Source organism: Homalodisca vitripennis, chromosome 1, assembly GCF_021130785.1.
Source record: "Homalodisca vitripennis isolate AUS2020 chromosome 1, UT_GWSS_2.1, whole genome shotgun sequence".
Classification (NCBI taxonomy): domain Eukaryota; kingdom Metazoa; phylum Arthropoda; class Insecta; order Hemiptera; family Cicadellidae; genus Homalodisca; species Homalodisca vitripennis.
In genome coordinates this window covers 208627502-208643511 of record NC_060207.1, presented here as the reverse complement: position 1 = coordinate 208643511, position 16010 = coordinate 208627502, and the positions used below count along the sequence as shown (strand labels likewise).

Here is a 16010-nt window from a genome sequence, read left to right as displayed (position 1 = left end):
AGATAACGCTTGAAGAATATTACTGACACAGTGCCTGCTGGAACAGATCCTTTTACACTTCTGCACAAAAAATATCTCTACATTGGAGAAATCCAACAAGAAGATGGAAGGAAAAAAATAACAACCTGTATAATCATTTACTAAAGACCTCTGATGCTAACTGTTTATTTTAATGTATTTATTGTTTTATTTTTTTATTGCATTTTTTGATGTAATACAGTCCCTTGGTAAATGTATATCGTAAAATAAAAGATGATTTAATTGATTGATTGATTAAATAATGTGGTTAATTTGTCAAACATAATGCCATACACGTGACTGACCACTCAACTTAGTTGTTTCTTGTAAAATTATCATTTCCTGTGGGAAATTTTCACCTCAAGAGTCCCGCTATAAAAATTCTTCCATCCAATTATATCATAGGTACGTTAAATTTAAATTCTTTTTCTCCGAGTGTTTTTGGTGGGGTTAAATTGCTATTCCCACTATTTCCCTGTGTGGTTTTATTATACCTTGTATGGGATCTTATAATCGGACTTTTGAATTTGCCTCCTAACTATTGTAATGATATCATTTGATATGGCCAAATCCACTCAATGGTAAGCCTTTTTCTTTGAATTTTATACTCAATTCCCAATCTAAGTATTTCACTAGCTCAAAAGTGAGCCTTCCCTAAATGGACGATGAACCCTCATCTTAATTAATTACCTGGATGCTAATAGTATTCTACTCACCTGAACATCTTAAGTCTTTTTATAGGACTGCACCGTTTAATTATCCATCTAGGATATAATTACTTTCTGCTTATCTATATCCTCCCAGCACGCTGTTTCAAACTAGTAATTGAGTTTTGAGTTTAGTGTTGTTGAATGTCTCTGGTACATCCAGGAAACAATGAATAGTTAAAAATAAGCCTGTCATTCCAACCATTACATACTGGCCACTTGTGTTTAGTTTCCATAATGATTAATAGTAAATTGAGGATATAAACGGTAAATTCAATAAGCCATGGGTATATCGAAAAAGAGTCATACTTTATTTGTAAAAAATCTATACAGTATAAATAATTTCGAGTAAAAAAATAACACATTAAAACTATATACAATAACGAATCTAATGTTTAATTTTAACAGCAGTCTATAAGTTACAATGGGTTGAGAATTAAAGTGAAAGAACAAAGGTACTGTTTTGTACTGAAATATTTTAAAGCTAATATTTACAGAATCTTATCACTAATGTATATACAAAATAGTTTGTAGGTGTAAAATTACTGAAAGGGTGCAATATCAGAGTTTCAAGACAAAAAATGCTTCACCAGTCGAGATTATCTTGTTGAAAGGTAAAACTTTGGGCTGTTTTTGGAGTAAAACTGACTGTACCACCGTCTGTGTCTTCCGATTGTGTGGTCCTCCTTGACGAGAAGTGGTTTTACATACTTCTTGTGGTTCCTTACATGATGTCTCTTTCGATCTGTGAGCAAACCGTTAACATTTTAGCTACACAACTTTAATGCAGTAATTATTGAATCTACTACTAACTTATAGAAAGCTGGGGTTTTAGTCAGCCCTCTGAGGAACATTTGATAAACAAGCGCAAAAAACATATATTTGTTATGATTCTGTTATGAACTGTCAATGTTTGAACTTAAAGCACAATTTGAGTAAATCTACCATTATTTGTGATCCATTGAAAACTTTGTCTAAGAAAAAGATTTGCGTAGCACTATTTTTAAAATGTAATACCTTTCCAAAATAGTGTGCAAATTTGAATGAAAAATCACATAAACTCGCCTTGAAGGATGCCTTGGATAAATTCATGAATCAGAATCAGTAGCGTAACTAGAAGAAGAGCACACTATATGGTGGGTATGGAATAAAATTTAAATAAATGAATAGGCCTAATTCAATAGTAAAGCATGTAACTGCTTCTATTTAAAACAAGTTAGATTGGTTTTGTAACACATATTTTAAATTAATTGTAGGGATTTTGGGGGTAATTCCATTCCCTTATCCTCCTCTTAGTTATACCACTAACAGAATCATATGTTGTATACTTTCAACATCGCATTTAAAATATTTTTTTTGTCTCGAAGGAAAGAGACTGTGCCTCCACATGTAGTCCTAAAAGGACCTTTGAGCTTCCCCTTACTTATGTTTACACCCTCAGAATCTGAGACTTTTACAGAAGCCAATCAAAATTTGAGGGGTCCTGTTCTCTGATATCCTTGGGAGTAAAAAGATACGCCCCTAGGAATTTTGTCCTACTTTTAAATATGGCAAGACAGTTTGGCCGAATATGTTCTGCTGATTCTTATGTCTTCTCCGCAGAGCCTGCATTCATCAGTCTGACTGTCCCCATCTTTATCAGATGTTTCCTAGGGGGCCATGTCCTGTCAGCATCCCTATTTATTATTAATCGTTTATCCTCCTTACTTTGTTCTAGTAGAGCTCACCCTTTAGCATATGGAGAGATAAATATTTTAGATTGTTTTTAGTCCAGAGGCCCTTCTCCAATTTAAGGATCTAATCATTTTTCCTCCCAATCTTTTCTGAGAGCTTTGCTGTAGGTGAAATATACTGTACACCCTGGCTTAGTCCCTAACATAAGGTTTTCTGTACCTATTTTGACAAGGCTATCTGTTTTTTTGTACAAAATAATTGAGAAGACTACTTCTATTGTTTACTTAAGAAAGTGTGTGGTTCATTCCATATTACATTTGAAGAAATAGGGGAACGAATAGAAGGTTTATATACAATAATCTGACTCGTCAATATAAAATTACTGCTGAGAGTTTACCTACTTCTTATCGTAATGCAATCAGAATGGATACGGTTCTTAAAATGTTTTTATTTTTTTATATCATTGTTTTTATCACATAAATAATTTTTTGAAATGTAACAACTTCATTCCTATTGCTGATCATAATAGTAGCATTCAAAACTAGTCAAGACTCACCATGATGGCCTCTCCGATGAGTGTGATGGTGGCGTACAGCATAAGTAAAGGTGGGGAGTAGACTCGATGTACAACACGCTGCAGTAGAGGCTCTATTGGGGTGACCACTTGCGTGACAGCAATGTGTCCAATGCCTGTATCGATGTCCATGTACACATAGCCTGGCCCAAAACCTGTCGATAAGGAACCATAGTTGATTGTCAAGAATAAAATATAATTAGTGTTTCCAATAAAACCTCCTAGTAATGTGGCGGAATTTTTTTTTTCAGGAGAACAAAAACAAACTATGTTTTAGATGCTGCTTATGTGGTGGAAGGCTGTGGATGTAAAACTCTACTACGTGGAGGTTTTGTTGTTCCATTTAAAAATAAAAACTTATATAAAAGAAATTTTCTTGCTATATAATGTACTACTTATTGTCATGTGTGAAAATCCATAAAACTGTCCTCTTAATATGTTCATAACAACGTGTACTGCTTCTTGGTACACGTGATCTTTCACAATTGTAGAGTGCGTTGTGTGCCCAATGGGGTACACGTTGCTGTGCATTCATTGCGTGTTCATTATTGCGTTTTTATTGTTTGCCTGTCTTGGTGGTTTGTTAAATTTGATCCCACACTTAAATAAATACCTCAGACTATCGTGTACCCCTTGGGCTGCATGATTGCTTAATTTTTAGAGTAAATTAATTTTTTCAGGTATCCCTTGGAGTACACGGTAAAGACAGAATTAAATATATATTATTGTGAAAAATTGTGAAGCCTACATACCTTTCTCGTTTGACGTAAAAAAATCTGATTACGGTTTTTCCATTATCATCTGACAGCAAATTAAAGTTTGGAAAACCCCTGATGTTGTGAACGTGCGTGTTAAATTACTGAATTTATCACTTAATATTTTTAATAGTATCAGTGCAATATTGGAATCATTACATAAAAAAACAATGTATCACAATCATTTTCCTATTATTGGATTCTAAATGTTTCTGTATGGAAATGTTTTATCTGCTAACATTGACAAAAATCAAATTCATAATCACTGAAAGTTTTTTACTGCAGTAGAGATTATCTATTATAAAAAATTCATGGTGACAGAAAACAGTAGCTTTAAGGTTTTCCTGTACTAAGGTGCAGTGGAAACATTCCCATGAAAAACCAATCATGCTTATATTTTGCATTCCACTCAATTGTGCATTGATTTTAATAGGAAAATAATAAAACATGATATAAATGAGCAATGTTTATATTACGGCTGATACTTTTTGTATCGTTTATTTACCTGAATAAATATGTCATTAAAAATTACTATATGTGAGTTCAATACAAAGAGGTAATCGCAAGGCTCACCTGTCTTGCTGTGACGTGCAATTGACATGAGGGTGACGCTTCCAAACAACTTGACGCTGTGGTCGAGGTTCATAGTGCCCGATGTGATTTTTTCCCTCCCTTCCTCCATGTGCTTGTTTCCAAGTAGCGGGACCAAAGCTAGTGTTCGGATGAAACTGGCCCCCAGCTTGCTCCGTAGTAGCCGGAGGTCACTTACCCACTCGAGCACTGACGGAGCATGGATTGCGTTTAGATGAGCTACGTCCACCCATCACCTCCCATTTTCAGGAATCTCCTAAGGGTTAACAAACAAGGAATAACTGTTTACGATGATAGTCCCATTGACAAACAACCCAGAGGCAAAGAACTTCATTTTGTTAGGAACGTCCTCAATATATTTTATTCTCTTTTTGTTTTTAGTTATCCACAACAATCCGTTGATATTAATTTAAAATTTTTCTCTCAAGAGTGTTCCATTATAACAAGGTTATCATTATCGTAATACATGATTAAAATTATCCAAAAAATGTCTATAATCTAGAGAAATAACAAAATTAGGAAAGTAACAAATATTTTTCTAAAATTATAGCAATTCACAATGCAAATACGCACAAAAAAAATTAATTACTAACTAAATTAAATAATTTTTGTATAATATTGCCTGATTCAAAACTAATCATGATTTACCAACACATTGAGTTTATTAAGGAACAAAAGATAAATCATTTACACAATTTTTGTTCAACTTAGTAAGTAAAATCTTGATAGATCGTAAGTTAAAGATAGTTTGACAGGGAATATTAAGATGAATTAAAATGAACGATAAAAAAATAATAACCAAGCTGTCATTATATTTACATTTATTCTTAAAAACCCATTTAATTGAAAGAAAGGCGAAAGAACTCTGAAGCGAGTAACTTACCTCGATGTGAGAATTGAATGAGGAACTCTGGAGCCGGATCCACGGTACCACCACTTCTCTTGTTCTCAATCTCCGTGACTGGTTTCCACTTGCCAGAATGGTTCCTCACCCTCTGCGTGGTACCAGACAAAGATGTAGTCATTCACTGTTCACGACTTGTCCCATTTCTTCACTTTGCGGCAAAACTAGGAACTGGAAAAACCACAGTTCTTGTTATACTACTGTTGCTTTTTGAATCTTAAAAAAATTTCCGAGATACTGAAAATTTTTACCACCATATCAGATCACGATACTGAATATCAGAAATTGTGGCACAAATTACGCCTATAAACTGACTTTTTATTCACACTTTGGCTGCGTAAAAGGGATTACTGGAACACTTTCCGGTCTTCCCGGCCCACGGAACTGCCAGCTGTGGAATGGGCACTCGAGGGCATTCGTCTTTTTTACCCACCTTCCTCCAATAGCCCCCCTAGCCCATGGTTGGTCTTCCAAGGTGGGGACAGTAGGCATCTAGAATGTAGACCTCACCACTCTGCTTCCTAAATACAGCAAAGTTTTCCACCTGCAAAAATTTGCAACTTAAGTTTAGCATCTATCATAAAATCATCTGACAAGAGAAAATAGTCTTTGAATAAAAATTCTCACGGCAAATTAATTACATTTCAAATTTAAAGAATCCCTCTCATATTTGTTCACTCATACTGTAGCGAATGCTTACCGAGAGAGCTTCAACGTATTTAAACTTCGCCAGGGACGCACATTAGAGGACTCCAGGAGGGCGAACCAGAACCAGCCGTTGGGGTATACAGGGGGAGGTCACCAATCTGTCTTCGTCGCCTCACCTTCCTTAACCAAGTCGACGCTTAGGTTGTTTTCCTTCGAGCCCTGTACTGAGGCATATCCTGCAGGTAGTCATACCCCCACTTCACTCAGGTCCTGTACACATGTAAGTTGATGGGTGAAATACATTTGCAAAAAATGCCCTAATTGAAGCATTTCTTTCAATGGTCCCCTTTGCATGTTTAAAAGTACTTAAATGCACATAATTATAATGAGATAACAAGATATTTACAAAGATGTAAAATTATATGAGAAAATTTGATAATTTTATTTAACATAAATAAAATTTAAATTAGTTTTATCCTTATGATAATTTTTAATCTAAATATCATTATAGATTAGTATGCTAAAATGGTAAAGCGTGGACCTATATCTCAAAATATTTTATAAATTGTTAATTTTTGTTAATTATTAAGATGATTTGTAAACAAAAACATTATTAGCTTTTCATCAATATTATACAATTATATTTTAAAGACAAATATATTTAAAATTCAGTATTTTTAAATAATTTAATCATTTTAAAGTAACAGCATTACAATAATGTCTTGAACTACTATAACTAGTTATTAGTTTCTTCGTGAGCCCAATATACTGGTGTAAATCTTTAATTTAATTGAATAAACAATTTTAATTCAAGACTCAGTCCAAGGATTGGGGCCATAAATAATTAAGGGGTTTTCTGATGCTCTGAAGAAATTTTATAGAAGGGAGCTACAAAAGAAAGTTAAACTTACCCGTATTCCAAAACATTGAGAAGGATTAAGATAGTAGTACACAAGCGCCGGTTGCTATGCGTCAGAGATAAAGAACCGTTGACAATAGGTTTTAACCCCAGTGGAAGCGTAGAAAGGAGTAGAGAGTGTTTTTGGGAAAAACAGAATGAGATCAAATGAAGACAAAAATCAAAAAACCGGGGGGGCCCCCCCCGGGGGATGTTGTTGGTTTTTTTTCTCATTTTCCCTTTTTCCAAAATGTTTCAAAAACAAAATAAAAAACTTTGAATAGACTTTTAAAATTTTTTGGTTTATACTGTAAAAAGGGGACCTGTTTTTAAAACTTGATATTAAAGCTCAACCACAAAAAAAAGTTATTTACCTTTTTTGTTTTTAAAAAAAATACGTTTCTAAAAAAACCCCTAAGTAAAACTTTTCCCCAGATAACAACAAAATTTTTTTCTTTTACCGTATTTAAAAATTATTTTTTGTAAAAAGTTTGGGGGCCAAAGGGGTTTTTGTAAAAAAAAGAAAAAATTTTTTCCATATTTTTGAAAACCCCCTTTTTAAAATTTTGTATTGAAAAGGAAAAAAAATCTTTTAAAATAAGGGGTAAAAAAACTTTTTTTTAAAAAAAATTTAAACCCCATTTAAATAAAAAAAATTTACTCAATTCGAAAAATTTTCCTGGGTTTTTAAAATTTAAAATACATGATAAAAATTTTAAATTTTAAAACCTTTTTAAAAATATTAAGAAATAAACACAAACTAAAAAAGTGGAAAGGAGAGCTTTTTGGGGTTTCCCCGATTATAAAATTGTGGAGCATATCCTTAAAAATGAAACATTTTTTTGTTGTATGAATTTCCCCAATTTTAAAGTGTATTTTTATACAAAAATATGAATAAAGATTTTGGACTGGTGCCTTTAAAAAAGCAGGCCCCAAGAGCAAAAATTTTAACAATTCCCTTTTGAAAAAAATTTGAAGAAACCCCGAGCAAAAAAGAAAAACCTTTAAGGTGTAATAAAGAAACCCCAATCAGTTTTGTGGTTTCAAAATTGTAAAATTAAAAAAAATTTGCAACTGTCGGTATAAAACCATTTGCATGAATTTAAAAAATTCAAAAAAAATTAAAAAAATAATTTATTGCTTTGAAAAAAATTAAATTTTTTTAACCGGATTCAAAAATTGGGGTTAAAAGTTACTGAATGAAAATAAATAGTGCCATAAAAAATTTTTTCCAAAATTTAAAAAAAAAGGAATTTTAATAAAAAATCTGATAGTAAAAATTTTTTTAAAATTTGGATAGTTAAAGAAGGGGGTTTGTTTTGGGGGTTTAAAACAGGAGCTACTGAAAGAAAAATTTAACCCCCCATTTTTAAAAAAAAAGTTTTTTGGCGGAGTCTTTCGGCAGGGAGATCTAGACTGGTCTTATTGGGTTTTGCGAGGCGAAAATATACCTGAAAACACCCAGGTTTTCCCAAAAAGACAAGGGGGGGAAAACTTTTTGCACTTTTAAAATCAGAAAATTCCTGAAAAATGGGAAAAAGGGAAAAAAGTTCTTTCGATTAACACCCACACTTTAAAATTAAACACCTTTTACTGTTTTAATGATTTTTAAAAATTTCCTCTTTTTAAAATTTTGTAAGGTGGCAAAGGGTTTTTTGAAGGTTACGGGCACGAAATGGATTTTCAGTTAAAATCAAAATTTTAATTGTTGCATTTATGGTTTTTTCCCCAGAAAATTTCTGTCTAAAAATTGTTTAAAAGATTTTTTTTTTATAAAAAAACTTTTAAAAAAAAATTTTTTTTACTTTTTGTAATGCATTTTTTCTTTTTAAAAAAATTTAAACCCCTTTTTTAAAAATATTTTTTTTAAAAAATTTTTTTTAAATTTTTTTTTAAAAAAATTAAAAAAATTTTTTTCAATGTTTTGGGGGTTTTATTTTAGAATTAATATTTTGTTGTTTGTAAATGAGTAAAATTTCTTTTCAATAGAGTTTTTTTGTTTTTTTATCCGGGGAATTTTTTTATTTTTTTTCTATCCCTTTTTTTAAAAGCTATATACAAAAAATTTTTGGGGGGGGGTTTTAAATAAAAAAAAATGTATTTATTTCCCCCAAATTTCCCACAAAAATAAAATCTTCAAAATGTAAAGTTAATGTAGTTTTAAAAAAAAGAAAAACAACATTATCTTTTTAAATTAAAAAAAAAGTGAAAATTTTTCACAAAAAAAAAATAAAAAAAACTAAGGATAACCCCTGATCCCAAAAAAATAAAAATCCTAAAATATATAAAAAAACAAAAAAAATTATAAAAAAATTTTCAAAAAAAAAACCAAAAAAATGACACAAAAAAGTTTGTAATTAAAAGGGAAATTTTTTTTTGTAGAATTTATAAAAAACCCGTTTTTAAAAATTTTTTTTTAAAATAAATTTTTTTTTTAAAAAAAACTATAAATGCTTATTAGAAACCCCCTTTTTTTAATTCTTATTAAAAATTTTTTTTTTTATTAAAAATTTTGGAAAAAATTTTTTTGGGGTTTTTCAAATCTCTGCCTCTCATTCTCCAATTCAAAAAATTTTTTTTTTTTTACGTACAATATAACATTTCTTGAAAAGAAGTACAAATGCATTTTACAAGGTTTTTAAAAAAAACCCTTTTTTTATCTTGGGAAATTTTTTTTTGGGGAATTTTAAAATTGTAAAAAATGATTTAAAATTTTTTTTGGGTTGAATTGAAAAAAACAAAATTTTAAAAAATTTAAAAAAATTTTTCAGTTTGTAATTTTTTACGGTTAAAAAAGGGGTTCCCAAATTTAAAAAAAGTTAAAAATTTTTTTAATTTGTTATTTACTTTGATTATTAGAAGGAAAAAAGGGAAAAAATTTAACCCCTTTCCCCCCCAAAACAGAAGCCCCAAACCCCTCCCCAAAATAGTTTGGTGGGGGGTCAATTTGGGGGGGGTTTAAAAGGGGGGTTTAAAAATATGAAATTGTGTTTTTTCTTTTATATTTTCTTAGTTTGGGCGGGGTTAACCCCCCAAAAAAACGGGGCACTTTTAAAAAAAAAAACAATCGTGAAAAGCAAACCCATTCCGGTTTTTAAAAAAGGGGGGCCCCTTTTTGTCTGAAGGGTTTTTAATTATTTTTTTATGAATTTTTTGGCATTTTTTTAAAAGTATCAAATGGGGGAAAAAAATTTTTGACCAAAAATTAAAAAAACTTTATATTTTAAAAACCCTTTTTGATGCCCTTTCTTTTCCCCAAAAAACCCCCAAACTGCATGGTTATAGTTAATTTTTTTCTTAGGACAAATTCCTAGGGGTTGGTTTCCCCTGAAAAAACAGGCTGTACTTGTATTATTTTAATTTTGGTTTTTTGGTTCCCAGTCTGATAATGGATAATGAGAAATTAAAAAACTTAAATACCCATTTTTTCAGTTATTCTTCTTTGTGTATTTTCATCAATTTTTTTGGGGAAAAAACAAGGAAGCTAGAAATTTTTTATCAAATTTCCTTATGCCCCTGTGTTTAAAAAGCAAAAAAAATATTTTTTTCCTTGACATAACTGGAAAAATCCCCTTTGGGGGGGTTTTTTTTATTACTTGTCTATTAAAAAAAAATTAAAAAACAAAAGGGGATTATTTTCAATGTACACATGAAAAAAAATTTTAAGTAGTTTTTTTTAAAATTCAACTTACCCCTTGGAAAATTTATTTTATTGGTTTTAAAATTTTTAAAAAAAAAAATTATTTTAATTTTAATTAATAATTTATGGTGTATTAGCCCCTAAAAAAGGGGGGGTTTTTGGGGCCCCAAAAAGGGGAAACTTAAATTTTATAGAGTTATTATCAACTCTTTTGGTTTATATTTAAATAGTTTAGTATGAAATTTTGATGATTTAAAAAATTTAAAAAATTTAAAATTTCATGAATAAAATGGTTACCATATTAACTTAAAGGAAATTTTTTACTAAAAAATTGTTTTAAAATCCATACTAAAATTTTTTGAAAAATTTTTTTTCATTTTTTTATTTTAAGGGTTATTGTGACTTTTTAAACTTATGTGATAATTTTACAATCTGTTTTTCCCCAATACAAAAAAAGTGAAAAAGGGGAAAAATCCGACCCCTTTTTAAAACACATTTTGAACTAAAACGGGGTTTTTTGGGGTTTAAAATTCAATATAATGGCACTGATTTTTTTTCCATATAAACCTGAATAAAAAGGGTTTTTTAATCTCAACCCCAAATTAATTTTAAATCCCCTTTTTGGGTTTTTGGGGGAAAAACAGAAAAACCAATTGTATTGGTTAAATAAGCTTGGTTTGTACTTTTCCCCTAAATTGTTTTTCATTGTAAATTTTAAAAAAATAAAAGAATATTTCTAAAAAAAAATTGGTTTTTTTTTAAATTTTCTAAAAGTTTTTTTTAGCAAAAAAGGGGTTTTCATTTTATTTGGAACTAAAAAATTTATTATAATTTTAAACCCCATTTTTAAAACCATATTTTTTTTAAAACAGTTTAAACCCCAAAGATTTCAATCGGGGGAAAAAAGTGTTATGTCAAACTTTTAAAATTTTTTTTAGTTTAAAAAATTTTTTTTAATGAATTTTTTAAAGGTGATTTTATCTTAAAAAAGTAATTATTTTTTCCCCCTTGTTTTGAGCTTTTTTTTTTTTAATTTTTTTAAAAAAAATTTCTAAAAAAGGATATTTCCCTTTTTATGCTCTTTAAAGGTTTTTGGGTGATCACGTTTTGTTTTGGGCCCCTTGTTCCCCCCGAATAAAAAAGGCTACTAAAGCTGGAGATAAAATTTCAAAGTAAAAGGTGAATAATAATTTTAGTCAGAGTTGAGTGGGGGCCAGCTGTCTCTCTCAGAGAACCAAAAATTTTAAAAAAAATTTAAAAGGGGTTTGATGGGGGTTAAAAAACGTATTAATTATCAAGATGTAACACAAAAACCCCGTAAAAAAATTTAAAATTTAAAAGGGGAAAAAAAGGGGTTTCTAAAGGGTTACTAAGATTAAAATGAATCGTTTCTGTATTTTCAATGTTTCTTTGGGTAAAAAAAGGGGAATTTAAACCCTTTTTGATTTAAAAAAAGAGGTGGAAAAGGAATTTATCTTTTTTGATTTTTTTTTCATGAACAGCAGTAGAATTTACCCCCTATGCGTATTATTTTATTTTCGATGTAACCACCCAAAACGGGTTTTTCGTTCTAGTTCGGTTTCATTTTTTTTTTTTTGGAACATCAAAAAATTGTAAACATCTCGGGATTTTGGGGAGGCAGGTTTTTCATGGGGGGTTGTTGTTTTGGAAAGGGGCGATTCATTTGGGGGTTTTAAAAAACTGGCAAAAAAAATGGTAGACCAAAAATTTCACCTTTAAAATTTTAGTTTTCTCTTGGAAAATATCAAAAAAAATTTTTAAAAAATTTTTCTTTTTCGTTTTTTGCTTTATTTTTAAAAATAACAAACAATTTCCCTTTTTAACCCCCTTTATCTCGAAAAGTAATTACTGTAGTTTTTTTTTAAAATTTTCCCTGGGAATTTTATGTCGTAATGGTCACCTGCAGATAATTTTTGGGATTATTTTGCCTTTTAAAAAAAAATTAAACCCCAAAGCTAATTAATTTTTTGTTTTTTTCAAAACACATATGGTTTCCAAAAATACATACTTTTCAATTCATTTACAAAATATGCTTGAATTTTCAGGGCATTTTTAAAAACCCTTTTTTAAAATTTTTTTGGCCCCAAACGTTACCTGTGTTTTCACACGCAATTTCATAGGCTTTGGTGCGTGTAAAAGCACTTCTGGTCCAAAAAAAATTTTTTCCAATTTTCCAATTGGGGTTGATTTTCCCCTTTATTTTTAATCAAGAAAATTGGCAAAAGTTTAGGGTATTTTTTGTTAAGGACCGGTTTTGAGATCTTATGATGAAGAAGGGGAATTTTTTATTTCTTTCCCCTTTTTTCCCCCCAATCGAAACCTTGTATCTAAATCGGAGTTCAAAAAAAAAACCAAAAACTTTCCCCGGGAAACAGGCCGTGTTAAACCCCACCCCAAACCTGGACGCCAAAAAATTCAGCGAAAACGAAGCATTGTCATTGGGGACTTTTTAAAAGGGGGCATGAAGATTCTCTTTTTCCAAAAAAAAAATTTTTTCTAAATATTAGGTATATCTCAAACATCAGTTTGTAAATTTTTAAAGGGGAAAAGGGGGTTTAAAACCCCTTTAAAAAATTTTTTTACCCCTGAGAAAAGGTGGGAGATTTTGCTTTAAGTAGAATTTTGTGAAAAAATGAGCAGAATTTTGAAATTTTAAAATACAATTAGATAAAAAACATTTTTTTCTCAGATGAAGAAATTTTTTCATTTAAAAGGTTTTAACTTTAACGGGGGGACGTGCTCATTATTGGGCTGGGGGTTAACACAAAATTGGGGGATGGAGAGCAACTTCCCCAGCATCCTGAGAAATTAAAGTTTGGCTTGGTTTGTGAGGGATCAGTTTTTGGGGGCCCTTTTTTTTTGGGGGAAACCCTTTTTGTGCCAAAGTATACCGGGAAAATTTTTTGGCAAAATCGGTTTTTTCCCCATTTTATCCAAGGTAGCAAACCAACAACTTTTAATAAATTTTTGGTTCCCCCCGGACAGAGCACCTCCACGTCCACCATTTATGGCCTTTTTTGCCCGGGGGAAAAATTTAGACAATACTTTTCCAAATCACTGGATAGGTAAAAAAAGGAAAAAGTATCGAATAAGCACTAATTTTTAAAAGATCTACCCCCAATTGGGGTTTTTTTTGTTGTGGTATCACAAAAACTTTTAAAAAACAAACCCCCCGGGTGCTTAAAATTGACCTTGGGGGGGGGAAGTAGTAAAAATTTTCCAAAAATCCCTGCGGGGAATTTTTAAAAGTGTCTTTTCATTTTTTACAGAAGGCTTTGTACTTTCCCAAATTCCCCCCTTGGACAACAATTTTTTGGAAAAATCTGATCCCAAAAAAATTTTGGTTTTTTTAAAAGCTTTAACCGTTTTTGTTAAAAACGTAATTGTTTTTTCCTTTTTTTTTCTTTTCTTTACAAAAAAATTTTTAAACTGCCCCCAAAGCCCCCTTTTGGGGGAAATTTTGGTTTGATTTTTTTTCCTAGAGGGAAGTCCCCGAGTTTCATTTTTCTACCCCTTTTCCCCCTTGAAGGGTTTGGGAGGATGTTTCAAACCCCTTTTTTTTTTTATTAATTTCATATGAGCTCCCCTTTTTTTGGGGTTTAAAAAAAAAGTTTAAAATTTCCCCTTTTTTCTTTTGTTTTCAAGACCTTTCAAATGGGGTTTCCCCAATGGATCCTTTTTTTTAACTTTTTTAGCCCCCCCCTCCAAAATCCCATTTCGGGGAAAAAGGCCAGTTGAAAGGGGGTTAAAAAAATTTTTTTTTCTATTTTCCTTGAATAGTTTTCCTGAGGTTTTACCCCCCCATCTTTATCCGTCCCCAAAAAAAAAACGGGGGGGTATCCATATTTTTAAAAACCCCCCACTTTTAAAATATGACTCAGGAAAAGCAAATGTAAAAAAAGTGTTTGCAAATAAAAAAAATAGAGAAAAAATGTTATAGCCGCTTGTTTTGTCTAAGTTGGGAAAAAAAATTTTTCGGGGTTTTAAAGGTTTTAAATCCGTTGGTTGGGGTTCCCCCTTTTTTTTTCCGGGGAATTTTTTGAAGGGGGTTTTGGGTATTCATGATTTGCAGAGGGGGACAGATTAAAAATTCCCCTAGAACCCCAAAAAAAAAAAATTTTTATGTAAAAAAATATTCAAATTTTTTAAAAAAAGAAAAAAAAATCTCTTAAACCTTTATTATTAAAAAGTTCAAGGGGATTTTTTTTAAAAGAGTAAAATGCAAAGTAATAAAAATTTAAAAGTAAAAGTAGAAAAAAATTTTGCCACCCCAAACAGTTTTTTAAAAAAAAATTAAAATTTCCCCCCCTGCAGGGTTTTTTGTTTTACCCCAAATTAAAAAATTCTATTAAAAACTGTTTTAAATTTATAAATTCTCGTTCCCCCTTTTATTAACTGTACTTTTGTTTTTTTTAAAATAGGAAAAAATTTGATAGTGCTTTTTTTTAGTATTTTTCTCTGGGGTTGCCTAGGTAAAATTACTATGATTTATAATGTTTAAATTTGAGTGAATTTTTTATAATTTTATTCAATTTAACCCCAAAAAATTTTTTTCCCCAAAAGGCTTGTTTTTGTTTTAAAAAAATTTTCTTTTGGGGCTTTTTTTGATCTGTGTTTCCGTAAAAACCTTTTTTGGGGGTTTCCCCAAGGATTAATCCAGGGGGCCCTTTTAAGGGGAGATTTCCTGATTGTTAAGCATTTTTAAGGGGTTTCTTACCCAAACAAGTTCAGGGGGGGATTTTGCTTAATTTTGGGGGTGTGATTTTTTATCTAAGAAAATGAAGATATTTTTCTTTTCAGTGTTGCGTCTTTCAATTTCCCCCCTTGGGTGGAATTTTGAAAAAGTGTAGATCTTTCCTGGAAGTTGTGAAGTTTTGAAAGCTCCGTTTTTAAATTTAAATTTGGGTTTGACTTAAAAATGGGGAAAAATTTTTTTTTGATTCCCCCTAGGTATCCCCCAATTTGCCATACTATTTTATTTTAGTAACTTTTTTTTGTTTTGATCCCCAAATTTCACTAGGTTAATTTGGATCGAAAAATTTCGATTTGGAAAATTTTAATTCTACCCTGTTTTAAAGTTTTGTTTGATTTTAAAACCCAAGGTTTTGGAGCTTTCTTTAACCCCAAAAGCAATTGGGGCCCAAAAAATTTCCCCTTTTTTAGTTTTTCCCTTTTTAATGCTGGGGAGTAGTGTTTTTGTTCAAAGAAAAAGGTGGGAAAAAAAAGTGGGGTTTTACTCTGAGAGTGCAAAAAATATACTTTTTTTTAAAAGGGGAAGGCCCCATAAAAATGCGGGGAATTTTCCCCAAAACAGCCACTGTGTGTTTATATTAAAATTTTTTGTCAGTTATTACAGTGGAAAAACCGTATATGTAGTTTTTTTTGGCCCCCAAAAAAGAAAAACTTTTCCCCCGTCAAAAGGAAAAAACCCCGCATAGCCATGAACAGTAATCAATGAAGCTGGATGACTTGCTGTCGCCCCGGTCATACCAAAAAAGGGAAATCTTAGATATTTAACAGCCTACCAGCCGGTAAAAAAATTAGAAACAAACCCCTTTTAAAACTGTTCTAAAAGGGGAA

The 16010-nt window shown here is 30.9% G+C and overlaps 1 pseudogene; it reads right to left on the bottom strand.

Annotated features, from left to right (window-relative positions):
• Window positions 1–1136: 1136 nt before the first annotated feature.
• LOC124354700 overlaps window positions 1137–16010 on the bottom strand; it is a 37562-nt pseudogene continuing 22688 nt past the window's right edge.